We start from the raw sequence: 16,563 nt of genomic DNA on the forward strand, positions 1-16,563 counted from the left end.
GTGTTTTATTTAGCATTGGGCACAATTGCTGGTACAGAGCTGATGCATGTGCCATCTGTGTCACTTTATAGACAAGCTATTTTCATAAGTTAATGGGTCATCATGGGATCCCTGAACTTTGTGAATGCATGGTCACAAATTACTTATTTGCATGATGTTGTGCAAGGGACCCCTGACTGCTTCCATCATACATTTAAAGTGACGAAGTAGTTTGCTAGTTTACGTTTGGCACACCCCTGCTGATCTAGTGCAGCATGTGTACAATTGTTAACTTCTCAGTATGAAGGCTATCACACACATGGATGTATGCTAAGATCAGCAGACCAGCATTCCTGTGACTTCTACCATTCCCAAGGTGCATACAAATTGAGACCTACCTCATCAAGATTGCCACAGTAGGACATTTGCTAAACCATGTTTCAATTAGGTGACAGTGTCAGTTCGTTGTATAACCACTGATCACCCAACTTGGCAAATCTAAGATAATGAATGCGGCTAACTGTGATCTACAATACCTGATATAGGTACACAGGGCCCTGAGTAACACATTTCAGGTGCAATGACTACACCTGTGCCAATGCATTCTGTCATGGATGATCAAATTAGACACTGTCAGCATATATTTCTTTGCTGTTTTGATTTAGATAAATGGCCAATCTATGTTTAGCATAACATTGTCATCAAGTAACACACAGGATCCCTGCCATCATGGTGCCCTAGGGGTCATATATGGCTCTGGGTACACTGCCAATGTGGAATATGTAACCTACATACAACACAGGCACACATAAAATGGACCATAGAAAGCACAATAATTCCTGAACTAAACTCAACCCAGAAGAGCATCACACAGTAACTCATTGTCCATTGATGCACAAGCCACAATACCTGAGTGACTGGTATTGCAGTGCACCAGGAATATGGCTTTGCATGTCTCTCATAACAACAAATGAAGAAATGGATTACCCTCTAGAAATAATTCTGCACAAAATTGGGAAATCATGTTTGGCACCACATGATTGTTAGGGCCAGTGCATGTGTGCATATGTGTGTCTATCACTCACTGGAGTGACAGGGTTAATACATGTTTGCAGTAGTATGTCTGTTGGGGTATGTACATGCCTGAGGTGCTGCTCTTTCATATAAAATGTCACAGACAGTGATTTGTTGTTCCAAGTTTTGTACAGTGAGCAGACATTGAGCACATTTCACCCTTTCATTTTTTACAGGTGGACCAGCCCCCTACACAATTGTAGAAGTGGCTCAATTTGCGGACCCAGACATATCCAGTAAGTGTTGATATGTTAGTTCTGTGTTGTGTTTGCAGCTGTTGTGTGATTGACTCATGTGTGTTGGACACATTGCAAGGTATGATGTGCTGGCACATGATCTGATATTTGACTTGCCTGGAGTTTGACATTTTGTTCCATGTTTGAGTTGGACAATCAGTGACGGACAGTCATATTTTGGGATTCTAGTGCTGCGCTATAGGCATGGGCAGGTGAACAGGGTGATATTTGTTGCTACATTTATGCCAATGATAAATTTGGAGGTGGCCATTTTCATGATTTAATCAGCAAGTCATACCCTGATTCACACAGACCAGTGATGCCGAAGTATTACCCACATACTTGAGCCTCCCTGTTAACTAATGAACATATAGGACTGTATGTTTGACTTCCTAGCACCATCTAACTCCACATGTTGTGCTACGTTTATGTGGCACTTGAGTAGAATGTCATAGGTGTGCTTGAAACTCAAACCCAAATGGGTGCTTGCATCTATGTGCTTGTTTTTTTTAAAGGTAATAGTGAGATCAAATGATGTTGACAATTGTCCACAATTAGGAACATAAATGTGGATGTGATTGTCCAATGTTTGAGTCAATCCTAGTTGGCAGCCCTCCTTACCTGTGGTGGATTGACTAAACCCACGGGGAGCTGTCCAAAGCTTCCTGGTTGTCCTTGATGTTTGAAAATATGTGTTGCATGTCCATCACCCCCTGAGGCACAGGGTTATGGTTATGAAATATGTGTACATTGGTGTGAGGATCCCAGTGTAGAAGACAGACATGTTATTCCAACATTCATTTGTTCCAACCTAGGATACCCCTCATGATTAGCAACTGTATACCGTCCAGGAAATTCCATTTATCGATCACAGATCTTGTGGGCCTTCATTGTCATCCAGAAGATAGTCATTAGTTGGCCTGTTACATGTGGAGTACTTGCAGCATTTGTTATGTGTCTAATGGCAGTACAATGATGCACAGCCACTGTTGCTGGTCCGTCAACCTCATCAGCTCCAGGCCCACAGACAGCAGCTCCTGCACCTCCCCCTCCAAGCACGGCACCAGCACCAGAAGTACCATCCACTAGTGGCACACAGACACAGCAGGATATAAAGAAGATCCTGTGGAGGGCAAATTTGTGACTTTTGGACCCTCAGCCATGATTCCCTCCCCTCCCTCCTCTTTTCTGGTTCTTATCTTTAATGGGTTTAGGGGGCTTAGTGTTAGGTTAGAGTAGGCTGTTAGTTTAGTTAGTATAAGCGGGTAAGGGGTGGAGGGGGTTATATTATTTATATTTTATTATTACATGTGTTTTTTTGTGGGTGGCTGTGGGATGATGTTGGGGTTTATGTGTATAAAAAAAAAATATATATATATATATAAAAAAAAAATATAAAAATCTAAAAAAATAAATACCAAATAATATATATTTGTTTAGGAGAAGATATAATATGTTGTCCTACATGTGTCCCGTCATATAAGGGGGGTGGAGGGTTGATGTTTAGAGTGTTTAGTTAAATGTGATAGGTAAGTTTAGATTAGGGTAGTTAGGGCCAGTTGTGGGTAATGTGTAGTTAGGATAGATTAGGTTAGTTAAGGTGTTTCCCCTAGTTTTATTATCATTTTTTACTGTTAAATAAATAGTTAGGTACTCCTTTATAGTATGTTTCATATGCTTGGGGATCAGGTCCTTGGCATGGGTGAACAGTGTCAATTCAGTATTTGCATTTGTGTTCCATCCTGTATCGGAATCCCATTATTGACATGGTTATTCACAAATCCTAATGTGTACTCACATTGGCAGCTACACCAAAGCTACTTCTTAATGCATCTGCCATCCATTGCACCTACCACTCAAGGTTACTATGGTTCTCAAAGCGTTGTGAAGTTTGGATGTGTTTTTAAATCTGTCATCGTTTGAGGCCTGATTTGGAATCTTGGGCACTGTGGTACGTCTGCCTGCAGCCTGATGTTCATGTGAACCCTGATAAGCTGAATGATGTTACAATCTTATGTAGTATTGTATTCATAACTCACACCTATCATTTCTTACATTGTACTCCCAGGTTACATAATTGTCCATACACTCATACACATCCATTCCTGCTTTATGGTGTGTATGTGTGTGATGAAAGTTTATAGTCAGATGTCACATACATAAAGATTGTCTTGAAAGGAATGTTGGACACATTGATTTTCAGATTATACATACCTTAAAGCAGAGTTTTTCAGTCCAACACTGCATTATACTGTTAGTTTACAATTTACTTCAGAAATAAGACTCAGGAAGCGCAGATGATGATACCATCCAGACCCCAGTGCGTAGTTATCAGCCCACAATCTTTCAACGCAGTTGTATTGACATTCTATGGCCATTGACATGTGATGTACATCACTAATCTCCTACACAGTTGATGTGTCACATTGCACAGAGACAAAGTGGTTGTGTAAAGTGGTTGTGTAAGTGCTGTTTCTTTGAAAGTACATAGTCTAGGATTGTAAGTCCATTAGTGTGACGCCTTCTATTGTGATGCTACAGAAGTGCAATGGGACATGTCCTTGGACATGCTGGGGTAAACTGTCATTCAAGGCAGAGGAACATGAATTGCCAATGAGGTAGTGAGAAACAATCACAGAGCATAGTGTCAAGGTAAACAGTGTGCTGTAGAACAGTGCATGTGACCAACTGTTGCAAGACTGGCATGTTAACAAACACAGGACCTAGGATATCAGTGCCCATGTGGCATGGACTTGTGCTACCGGGTACTCCTACGGGTGAAAGTGATCTGTTCCACGCCTTCATCTTCTGATGTGTGTGTCGTCTCCTCTGCCCTTGGTGGTGGTGGGTTTGAAGGAGCAACACACACTTCAGTGTTTGAAGACGTGGAGTCAGAAATCCCGGTAGCTGCCAACTGTGGGGCTATTAAGGGCATTACTGCAGCAAGGAGGATCTGCTGGTTCTTGAGTATAGCAGCTACATCACTGTGGTAGGCAGCCAGGTCGGCCCTGAGGGGGTCATGATTGCATTCGTGCACGTGTGGCAACTCCCTTACTGCAGTGGTGAATTCCCTTACACTTTGTTGTAGTCCTTGCAAGATGGATGTTAACGCTTGCATGGCTGCTGCCTGTTCTGCAGATGACATCATGCACACACGCATCCCCTCAAGGCTGGTTGCCATATTTAGCATCCCCACCGCACCTCCTTGGCCAGCTCCCGCTCTACTCCAACTACAGTCCTCTCAAATATGGTACCAGTGTCCTCAGAGTCCTCAGCTGGGTTGGAACTCGCAGGTCGTACTATTGGGGTGGTGGGTGGGTCCTCTGTGATGGCTGCTACTTCTGTGCTCCTCCTTGCGACTGAAGGTGGGGTTTGGAGGGTTCGAAGGACATCTTGGAGGGTCTGCTGGCTAATGTTTGTCAGCTCGTCATCCATGTCATCAGGGAAGTCCAGGACGGGCATATCCCCAGGAGAGCCATCATCCTCTGCAATGAGATATTGTACAATTAGTGTGTCTGTGTTGTGGCATTTGTAATGTGATGTTCCTGACTTCCTATTAGTTGCACATTGTGATCTTGGTTCCTGTTCATTGTTCCTGTCATTAAGATTAGCAGTCTCCCAGGCCTATGCCCCCCTGCATGTCACATGTAGTGTGGGCAGTTTGGGGAATTGTCTGCGTCACATCCTCTAGGTGTAGGTTCTGTCCAAATTGTATGTTGCCACCTTCTTGTACTACTCAACCCTCCGTCTACTTCCATTATCATGGTGTGGCCTTGCACTGGCTGTGGTTGTTCTGATGGCACTTGCACCACACTTAACAATCTGGACCTGACCCAGTCTCAGATATTTCACGTCCACCTATATGTTGCTGAGACCTAGCATATACTATGTACAGCATTGGGATGGCACGATAAAGGTGTCAGCATTGGAAGTGTGTACTGCTGATGTTGGGAAATGTGTGCTACATTGGATTGCACTAATGGTCCTAGCAGTGTTCCATTTCCTCTTATAACTGTGCAGGTCTGTTTCACTAGCTAGACACATATGTCCTCCCCCTCAATGCTGTTGTCCTAGCACTATGACACTTGAGATGTTCCATGGTGGCATTGCAGCTATTGTAACACAGGCACAGGGTAGACCCTGAAATGTGCAGCATGGGTATGACATTACTGCTGTGTACCTCATAATGTTATTAACAATACCTGATGTTTATAGTGCCTATAGACATGAGCATTGAACAGGAATTGCACATTGTTAGTAATTACAGGGGATTGATAACATTGTCATCCTAAACCCTCTATTTTCGGTGTGTTTGATCCATGGACACATAACTGCCATTGGCTACTTGACCTGCACACACAACACAGGTGGTAGTGGCAACTGTTGTCAATGGTAAATACCACTTGCGGATATGGCCTGACAGTGGAAATTGAGCCCTAGTTCATGTAGTAACAGTACCAGCAGTCGTGTGACAGCAGGCCAGTTTTACGTTGTACCCTACCCTCCTGGACTGGCTTTGCCTTTCCAACAGCCTTGGCATGGCAGAGTACCCCCATGCAAAGGTTGTTGGTGTAGTGTTGTGCTGTGCCCCAGGTTTCCCCTGCACTGCCCATGCACCTGTGCCATGCCCATTTACCCTTTCCACTAGCTGTTTATAATACTCAAGTTATTAACAAAGTAGCATGTTTGATGGTCAAGAACATCAATCATATCTCAATCGCTTTAGCCAAGTTATTGCAAGATATACGAGGTACTAGCAGTACTAGAAAATCTGCTTTGCATAACAGGTCCACCATTGATTATTTACTGTTAAAGCATGATTATGGCTGCTCAGAATTTGAGGGAATGTGCTACTTTACCTTGTCAGACCATTCTAAATACATCCGGTCCCATATTGAAGCTTTAAATGAATTGGTGAAGGAAGTGAAACAAGATGTAGATAAAGAGTGGTGGTACTGGTTATTTAGCTGTTACCTGACTTTGGGCAATTGTGCACTATTTTCGGTCGAATACTGGTAGTGATTTGTATTATAATAATGCTATGTTGCTGTATACAATGCATGGCTAACCTGATTGCAATGTTTAGACCAAAAAGGGTTACTTTTAGAACAGTATTTTATGAGAGTCACAGGTCAAAGGGTGTAGTGTAATGCTATCTGTATTCATCCATCGACTCCATCTTGACCACTTACTCCATTTTGTGCTTAGTTTCAGGTTCCATCACATCGGTGGTGCAGGTATTTTTCCACAAAGCTTGTTTTCTACACTTAACGTGTTTTTGCTCTTCTCACCGGAGCAGGGAACATATTATGAGGAATGCGGAGATGATAAGATAACAGGGTGAGAATGTTTTCAGCAGACAGAGGTACAGCTCTTTCTTTGGAATGCATTGGGACCTGGCCAGTTCGGTTTTTGACACAGACCAAGTACAGCCAGCGTTTGAAGTCAATAACTGAAGGGAGGGGTTTATTGCTAGAATTTTCCTCATGAGTCACTTTAAGGTAAACAGGGAAAACTTAACACCAACACAGAGGAGCTTGTTATGGGAATCAACACACTGCCCAATCAGATCTCATCAAAGAAAGTTCTCCTGTCTCAGCCATTCAGGGTTCTCCAGCTTGATGCTGGCAAGGATGTAGATGGAGAGAAAGCCATAAAGATTGGAAAAACACAAGAGAAAAGGGATTATGCAGAAAAAAGTTGCAGGGAAGCACCAAAAAAGTGATCATACTAAGGGAGTGGGAACCATACAATTAATCAGTTGTGAAGCAACTTCCTACTGCCACCGAGCTGCTTAACTTGCCCAGGATGTCGTTCTCTGGCAAATCTGATTGTCTGTCCTATTCTGTTTGACCTGGAAGTCCTGGCTTCTGACCCTGAGCTCCAGTCTCTCATGAATTAGTCTCCACAGTCTTCATGATCTTAGCTCTCTGTTTTTGCCTTTCTCCCATGATCTTCTTACTCAAGTAACCAAACCTCTCCTGCTCTTTTCCTGGTTCATGACAAACACAAGACTTTGAAGGATAACAATACTGGGATTTTATGAGAAATGGTAGGCGTAAGAGGAGAAGCAGACTTCTTGTTGCCGATGTGCTGTTGGATCTAATGTTTTCACTAAAGAAGAGGCAGATGGCATTGCACTTGTCTGTGGAAAGTGAAATAGGTACGACAGGCAGGGTTTAAATGCAGTGTTTGATTGTCCTGAAAGTGTTCTACTTCTGTAGGTTGCTTCATGGATGGTGTTGGTATAGTAATTTGATTTTGGTAATGTGAAGAGCAGTCTGTGTGTTGCACAGAGGAACTTCAGTATCATGAAGTCATTAGGAGTACTATTGTTTTCTATCTTCTTTCCTGTCTGTCGGTGGAGATTTTATAGTCAGCAGAGTCTATGAGTATCTGGGTGCTGAAGGTTTTAGCTTGCACTTGTGTATTTTTCATTGAAATATGAATGTTTACAAAAAGCATTGTAGTAATTTAGAAGGGTGTTGGCATCAGACATAGAGTTGGCAGGGTGGGAGATTGGTTCATGCATTAGATTGTCAATGACTGGATCTTTGAAGGATCTGAAGGTTTGGTCTTCTCATTTGGGCTGACCTCATCTTGTTTGGAGGATGCTGAGCAGATACATAAGAATGTCAAGGGTGTAAGTCCAGTTCAGGAGTATGGGTGTTTAGCATTTGGATTGTTGGTGATCTTTAAAAGATGGGGTCAAGGATGTGGCCTCTGGAGTGCATTGGCTGGGTGACGTGTTGTTTCACGTTAAGTATGTGTATGAAGTTGAGGAGAGTGTATCTTGTTTTTTTTAGTTTATTTTGTCAGGGACGTTGAAGTCACCCAAGAGGGTGATGTGGTGTGTTGTATGAATGTGGTGGTAGGGAGATCCAACAATTCTTCAATAAACTCCTGATTCTGTCTGGCAGGCCTGTAAATGAGATGTAAGTTAGTGGTCTGAGTTGCAGAAAGTGGGAAATGACATGCCAATAACTGCATTTGAGTGTCACTTGCTTGCCAGGACAACTTATGAAAGACAGCAAATCTTCCTCCCTTTTTATGCACATGGTCCACATGATCGATGCTGTAGACTGTACGAAGAAGGACTTCTAGGATGTGTGAGTGACGTTTCCTTCTGTGATAAAGATGGTATTAAGCTTGTGGTAGATGAAGAGTTCTGTGATATCTGGTGCATGTAGTACTGCAGAGTGAGCATTAATGAGGAATAAGTGTTCTGTAGTTTAAGTGTGTTTTCTAGTTAGTCGGATAGTTAGTGGGATATATATGAGTTAGTCAGATGATGGGATATGTACGAGGTTGGGTCTACATGATGTATGGATGCCAGTGTTTGTGTCCTCTTGGCCTGGGAGTAGTTGGGTGGATTAGCACTATGGGGGGCTGGGTAAAGCACATGATTCCATCTTACCTTGGAGATTTCAGTGGAAGAGGGTTGTGGCCACACTTTGTTGGGGATGCCCTGGCAGTGGGACACCCTGAGAACTTGAATGAAGTGTAAAGAAAGCAGAAAATGTCACTTCCTCTGCAGATGATGATGGGGAATTAGGTCCTCTTGTCTGACCTAGTCTTTTAAATATTGTTTTGTCAGGAAACCAGTGATGTCACTTCCTGCTCAGATAGATTATGGGAAATGTAGCAACATTACTTCCTATTCATATGAGGCATGAAGCCCTCTTGCGATTAGTTAATGTTTGTAAGTGGCTTGTGCTGTGAGAGCATTTGGTTTCAAAAAGAACTGGAAGTTAAGGGTAAGTTAATTCCCAGTGATCTTTCAGATCCGTTTTAGTCCATGCTAGTATTTAAATGTTCCTATAATGGTCTTCATAAACAAATCTGCAGTCCACCTACATTTTCCTCTCCTACAACTATCATCAGCCTGGCCTATATTCACTGGTAGAAACTCTGGATTATAGTAAATTGGGGGCAGGCACAAACGGGTTCTTAATCATAAGCATATAATTATTATGCTGTAAATTGGTTGACTCATAATACTGGGTGCTCTGTTTTACCTTGAAAGCCAGAGGACATCCCAAAAGGCCATGCCTACCATGCTTTAGTCCATGTCTGTCTATTCACCAAGGATGCACAAGTGCTTTGCTGTATTGTATAATAGAATATCTAGACATTCTTTTTGGAGTTTAAATTATTGAAGCAGACATCATATGCGGGGTTCCTTGACTTGCAAACTCAAGGCAGGGAACTTCATTAATTTTAGCAGCTGATACAAGAAGAACAATGTGTGCCATCTATTCAAACAGTCTGGCTATCACTCAATATGTTACATTGTTTTGCCATCTATAGGCCACCCACCCTCTAGTCACATAGACTCCGGATACCTTATCAACTTCCTCTAAATTCAAAAAGAAACCGTTATGCACAACAGACAGGAACTTTCTTTCACAGGTAAGCGGTGGAGTTTAGTTTTATCATAATTGACCGTGCCATCATATACCTCACCATATGTTTGAACGAGTGACATCAGTTGTCGGAGAGATGAGGCTATGCCACTAAAGGAAAGCTTTTCATTATCTGACTCTAAAGATATCTTGAAATACTTTTCCCCAAATCTTGCACTTTTGCTTATATCTCATTTTTTTGTCTCAGCAGGAAATGGTTTCATTGACCAAAGGAGATAAAGAAGGGACAAAGGGTTTGTCTTCTGTCCTTACTCAGCCTGACAACATCTTAGAAACTGTGATTAACAACAGAGCTAACAGGTCTTGCAGTGAACTCTGCTACATCCATAGTTATAAAGTAATTCCTGATGCCCAAATTGGTACAATATAGTACTCTTTACTTTCAATTGCAGTTCACATCTTTTCTTGGACTAGTGTAGCTCTTAAGGCATCACTATGTTGGCTGATATTGATGGGATAGCCATGGTCGACTCCCATGGAGAAGGGGGCATTGAGAGCTTTTCATTGCCCCTAACCACCAGTTTTTTTCCTGATGATGATGGGCTTTGAAAATGGCTATATGTCTGCCCTTGTGAATTAGGTTCGCGGACATATATCCAACCTTCTGTCAGCCCAACGGAGTAAAGAAGATGAACCACAGCAGAGATGGAGTATTCTCTGCCTTTGTCAAACTATGGTCTTCCCTCATTAAAATCTGATGGGCTGACCTTGGTCTTGACAGGGAGGGAACTCGGTCACCATTGCAACAGAGTTCCTTCTCCATCAAGATCTAAGTCTGGCCCCTAATCTTCAACATGTCCCTGTAGAATGTCTCCTCTGCATTTTTATCTGCACCAATAATCTCTCTCCACTTACCACTAAGGCCAATGAGATAACTTTGACCCTCAAACCTATCTTCTTTACATCCCATACAATAGCAAAACCAATATCCAATAGCATGCTGACCGCAAAATATGATCTGATATTTAAGAATCTGCCAAGTTTCAACCTCTTTGAGAAATACTGAACATAAAATTGTACACCTCAGAACACATCCCACCCCAGGGCCTTCTGCCTGCTTCTTCTACCAGACTACCAGAACCACCTAGTGCAACCCTACTGTCTGAGGGGATGGTTCATGTCTAAAGCATGAAACACTCCCAAAGCTGGCACCTTCAGGGATTTTAAATGTGTGTTGCTACATCATTTAAGATACACATAAGTATGGAAGTACACCTCTCTCCCCTAGATGCAGCAGTTGACATGGACATTATATAGTTTCACCAGGGGTCACAGCAACGATCCTGGTTTACCCCTTGTGATCCTCTGCACTGCTTTTATGACCTCTGTCTTCAGAGGTGGTAAACTCAATGCCAAGTACTACATTGTCTTGTCTTTGGCCCATTTTCTATTACGCTACCAATGAATAATTTTATATTAGTCACTATTAGTGTAAAAAAATACAGAGCATCAGTCATTGGAATGGGATCTTCGCTGGCAGCTGAGGTAATAAAAAAATGTTCAAGGGAATTTTGTTGTGCATGCTTGTGGGTGAGATTGTGTTTGTATTAGGGAAAGTGTTTATGTGTAAGCGTGAATGTTTGGTTGTGAACATATGTGTAAGAGTGAGAGCCAATGACAGGTATTGAATAAGGATAAATGACACTGAGTGTGAGTTTGAGTGAGTCAGAGCGAGGAGTAGGAGTATGAGTGAGTGCAGCTCAGTGAGAGTGAGTGAGTAATATTGATTGAATAAGAGTGAGTAGGTGAGATGAGTGTGAGAGACTGAATGTAAGTGAGTGACAATGTTGTGTTAATGCTAGAGAGTCTGACTTTGGCCCTGGCATTCTGAAGATAATTCTTGGCATATAGAGGCCCACATGGCAAAATACTGACACTGGCACATTGGAGTCAATTCTTAACATGACAAGGACCTGTGATAAAATAGTGCAACAGGTATGCTAGATGTATTACCTGATACATGGAGCATTGATTGCAAAAGATTGGCATTGACATACTGGAGGTAATTCTTGAAATAATGGGCACCCATGGTAAAATAAGGTACTGACATACCATATGTAATTCTTGGTATTAGTGGCAAGCATTACAAAATACTAGCACTAGCTCATTAGAGGTAATTTTGGCATACAGGAGGACAGTGTTGGCATATAGTAGGGGGTTACCATGAGAAAATGCTGGCCCTAACATGCTAAAAGTACATATTGACATAGGGGTCACACATGGTATATGGCTGTCATTAATAACAACTATCTGGAATTGGCATTACCGAATGTGAATGTTGCCATAAGGTGGCACTAATTGCATATGGAGGGAGACCCATGCTCAAATAATAGCCCTGGAACATGGAGCACCAAGTTTCATTGGTTTGGCTCAGCCTCCAGACTGAGCCAAACCAATCTTGCATAGGGCAATGCATAATGCTTAACCAAATCTCTCTCATCTAACTATTGGCTATGCATGTGAGAAAGAAGCCTAAGTTTGACATCTTTTGGCTGCTGCAGACCTTTGCAGGTCCCTTGCAACTCTTACCACAATATGCTCAATTCAAGTCGTGCAACACCCCTACACCTCAATGTCTGTCTCCAATTCTTCTCTAGTTTGATGGTGTGCTCCAGTCTGATGAGGGATTGATTCCTGTTGTTATGTCGCCACTGGAGAGCAATGCTTCCTGCCAAGAATGCTGGTATTTTAACATCATTGCCTTGTGAGCAGCATAACATCAAGATTACATGTAAATCGGTCAATTGTGATCCATGTTGGGGTGTATGTTGACCCAAAGTATAAAATAATGCCCATAACAAGAGGTATGGCAACCCCCAGGTGAGATAGGGCGAGTAACTAAATTGCAAAGTTGAGGCACATGAAGTGCACTAGAAAGAGCTGGAATCAGGCTGTGCTTTCTTTGCAATGTGTGTCTTCAAAACGTTGCCTGCCAATTCAGAAGTAGATTAATTGTGGGCTCAGGGTCATTTGTGGGAAGAAGGCCAATCCCATTGAATGAGTGTGTTTTAGGACTGTTCTACAGGCTTAGTCCCTTTAGTCATGTATCAATGTAATGTGAATGGAATGGAGCCTACGCAGGTATCACTGATGGTGCCTAGAAGGGGAGAAAGTCAACAGGCCATTTGGAGACACTGACATTGGTTACCACAGAATTATGATATCCATCAGAAAGGTTTGTTGCCTATGAAAGTTTTTATGCATAGCAATTGTATTTCTAGCTGAAAGGAACGGCAGGACAAACAGAAGAGACCAATTAATTGGACAGCAAAATTATTGGAAACTACAGGTGTGTACTTTGAGCAGGGTGCTGTGTAAGGTTGGTTGCAACCAAAAATATAAACAGGACAGTAGTCAGTCAGTCGGCAAACCTTTATTCGATTTTAGGAAATTAGCAGAAAATTACAAAATAGAGCCAATTCAAACAACAACATAATAAAATATTAGAAGAAGGTAAAAGTTAAAATAATCAAAACAAGCTACCACATGTGCTTGGTACGTGACACATTTAAAATTGAAAACAGTGCTAAGTCAAAATTCAGTAAAATACATAAACATGACTTGCCATCAGTTACCCCTCCATGGACTTCCAGCTGCGGATGAACATTTTTAAAGAAGAGCAAACAATAAGACGTACTTTCTGGTTACATAGCGTCTGGAAATAAGAAAGTGACTCCCTACATTTTTTAAAAGCCAGTGATTTCACTATTTGCTTAAGGCAAAGATGAAAAAATTACAATAAAACTCACAGAAGAAAATAAAAATGCAGCAATTAACTTTTCTGCCATCCCGTCATAAGGATAAGAGGGCAATGTAGAATCCCACATCTTTGCCCCTTCAGGGAAGCACATTGAGCCCCACATTTTGCCTGGCCGGAAGCGGAAAAGAAGCAACCTTTCCCAGCACGTAAGTTCCAAGGTTAAATATGGGGCAAGATCTCCTGATGATAAGGCAACAAAATAATTAAAAACAGAATGCTGTTGTAAAACGTCATCAATTCTTTGGGAGAGTGCCAACTACTCAAGACGGGTCTTGACCTGCCTCTTTTCAAACTTACTGATGGTATCTAGTGCGGAAAACACATCTGAGAGTCCATGTGAACTAGGGTCTTATTGATATAATTTAAACAAGGAATGGACAAACCCTTGTCTTGATTAGGGCAATCAGGAATAACCTCTCTGTTAAAAACAGCTTTATTATTGCACCATAAGCTTACTCAAAGCAAGAGTGGAGCCAACTTAGTAAGGTCAGAGACATGGACCAAATTGAGCGTGGAATGCAAAGTAAAATTGGAGCTGGAGGGCGGTAAATTCAATAGCTGCCTGCAGATCTTGTTTTCCTCTACCAGTATGGGAGAGGTATTATGGAACCCGTCGGGACACATTGCAGACTATACATCTTTAAGTATGGAGAGAAGGTACTCCTACCCTCCTTCTGAGAGAGGTTAAATAGAGACTCTGCCAACATCCCTAATTGTGCTCGCACTGTGTTCACCTGCTGTTGCCAAGAATTATTGGCATCAAAGATAATACCCAGGTAGCAAACGTTTCACACCAAGGTCAAATGTTGCTCTTGTATCTTTAAGGATAGTAAGGATTTTCAACCCGGCCTATCAGACATTAAATAGGATTTGCCGAAGTTGGTCTTCATCTCAAGGCTACCCATAAATGCTACAAACGAATCAACCAGGGAGCTCCCAGCCTGTCCTGCGGCCAATCCTGATGCTGCTCAGAGCAGCGTTAGGATTGACTGAGAGTGCCCAGTCAGGGCACTCCCATGCAGACTGAGAGTGCCCAGTCAGGGCACTCCCATGCAGACTGAAAGTGCCCAGTCAGGGCACTCCCATGCAGACTGAGAGCCTGTGCAGGCTCTCTTCAGCCTGGCAACTGTGTTGCTGGGCTGGAGAGAGCTTACTGTGCATGTGTGTTTGGCCGGCCTGAGACAGCACACATGTGCTCTGTGGGGGAGTGCTGTGCACCCCCTCTCCCTGCTTGTCACCCCCTGTGGCCCGCACCCTTTACAAGGAAATGATAATAAACAATGTTTATTATTGTTTCCTTGTAAAGATTTGCAGCTGCCACTGCTGGCGGGGTGCGACGCTTCTCCGCCCTAATGGAGGAGCCACCCCTGAATAAACCACGTTAAACTCAGGAGCTTCCTTGCTTCTATCTTCAATAGTTCTCTATTTTTTGCAGCCTTCTGCAATCACTGATTGGTCGTAGGTGTTTATGGAAAGGGTGAATTATTGTATTTGAGTGGTGCTTAGGTATTTTGAGATTGTGTTTGCAGCCACGCTTCTCCTGCTTGTTTATAATTGTATTGTTTTTGTTCAGTTACTGGGTGTTCTAGGGTGTCAAGAGTTTGTGCGTAATGGATTTCTATTTGGGAGTTGTGTGTGTTTCTATGCTTCTCACCATTTGTGTTTAAGGGTAAGTACATGACATTCCTGTCAGATGCCTGCAAAGCAGTGTTTGCTGTGACAGTGAGGGCTTGGACGAGTGACTGTAGCACGGTCACCAAAAGGGTACCATTGTTGGTCGATGGATTGCGAATGCAAAGGCATGGTGATTTGAACATTGGAGTTGGCATAGCATGAAACCTTGAAGGGCAGGTAGAGAAGAGATGGTTATGCGTTACATCTTGTCTTTGATACATGACAATCTAGGTGTGTTTTGTGAGCTGTAGTGCATGGTTGACACATGCATGACATTCAAATGTGTGCTCATACTATACAAATGCTGTATCATGGAATAAATTATGTCTGGGTTCAAAACTAAATTCTGTGCCTCAAATTAACAGATTTCATGCAAAGCAGGGCAGCAAGTAAAGTTTCTATGTTGCATTGTGTTGCGTGAACAGGAGAGAGCAGGACTTAGCCTTATCTATTAAAAAGTAGCTCAGTTCTGCTCTCTCCCTGCGCTGGTGCAATACTGTCAGCTATGCACTAACAAAGGTACTCTTGCGCCATACTACAAGGTTGTATGAGTTGTGGCCAGAATATTGCACACAAATAATGTTTAAGGCAATGTCCCCTTTATATGTGTGCTGGCCAGTGCTTCACACAGGCAAATAATTAAAAACAAAGAGAAATAAAACTGTTTCTCCTCATTATGCCTGGATTTTGGTGAAATTCTATGTTCACAATTCTTTGTAGATAGGGCTTTCATCAAAACCCATGAGGGATTGCACAAGAATGCTTCACTTACATAACGACCCTTTGATGCAAAGTAACACAAGCCATATCGGTTCAATATGTTGTGTTCCTTTGATTACAAAGCAACGCAAATTGTGATTTGTCTTGGTTTGTAATTTCAACCTAGACTTTGCGTCAGGTCTGTGTTAGAAAAGCAACACTGGGCCTCTCTGAACGATACACACTTTAAAACCCTAATGTCATTCTGAACATAACCAAATCCAAAGGTCACAGCCAAGCTACATTACGTTGGCTTCTTTCTCTGGCTAAACATCTAAAACAACACAGTTCCTTTAACAACTTTAAGGACTCACCTAATAATATCACAGGGTCTTAATGGATAACGGGTAGTGAGAGTGATTCTTTTACTTGACAGTCCTTCAAATAAGAACTACATATATATTTGGAGCTCTAAAAGAGCACCTAGTTTATGGTGCAGGCATTAAAAAATTCAAAGACTAAATACAGCTTACTACACACTTTGCAAGAGATATGTGAACTAACACAAAGAGGTAGATTAAGTCGTTAACCTTAATGAGGCATATAGGATGATAAGAAAGTCTAATTAAACCATGCTAAAAAGTGTATCTTGTTTGCAAAGCACTTTGGAATTTCACTCGTAACGAGTGTCTCAAAGGCACATTATGGTTATTAT

General features: G+C 42.1%; 1 long non-coding RNA gene across 1 annotated transcript in view; it reads right to left on the minus strand.

Annotated features, from left to right (window-relative positions):
• Positions 1 to 3,631: 3,631 nt before the first annotated feature.
• LOC138285347 (uncharacterized) overlaps positions 3,632 to 16,563 on the minus strand; it is a 261,363-nt gene continuing 248,431 nt past the window's right edge. The window contains exon 5 of the long non-coding RNA XR_011201571.1: positions 3,632 to 4,774. This is a non-coding gene — a long non-coding RNA (uncharacterized lncRNA). The remainder of the gene's footprint in view (positions 4,775 to 16,563) is intronic.

Source organism: Pleurodeles waltl, chromosome 3_1 (assembly GCF_031143425.1).
Source record: "Pleurodeles waltl isolate 20211129_DDA chromosome 3_1, aPleWal1.hap1.20221129, whole genome shotgun sequence".
NCBI lineage: Eukaryota > Metazoa > Chordata > Amphibia > Caudata > Salamandridae > Pleurodeles > Pleurodeles waltl.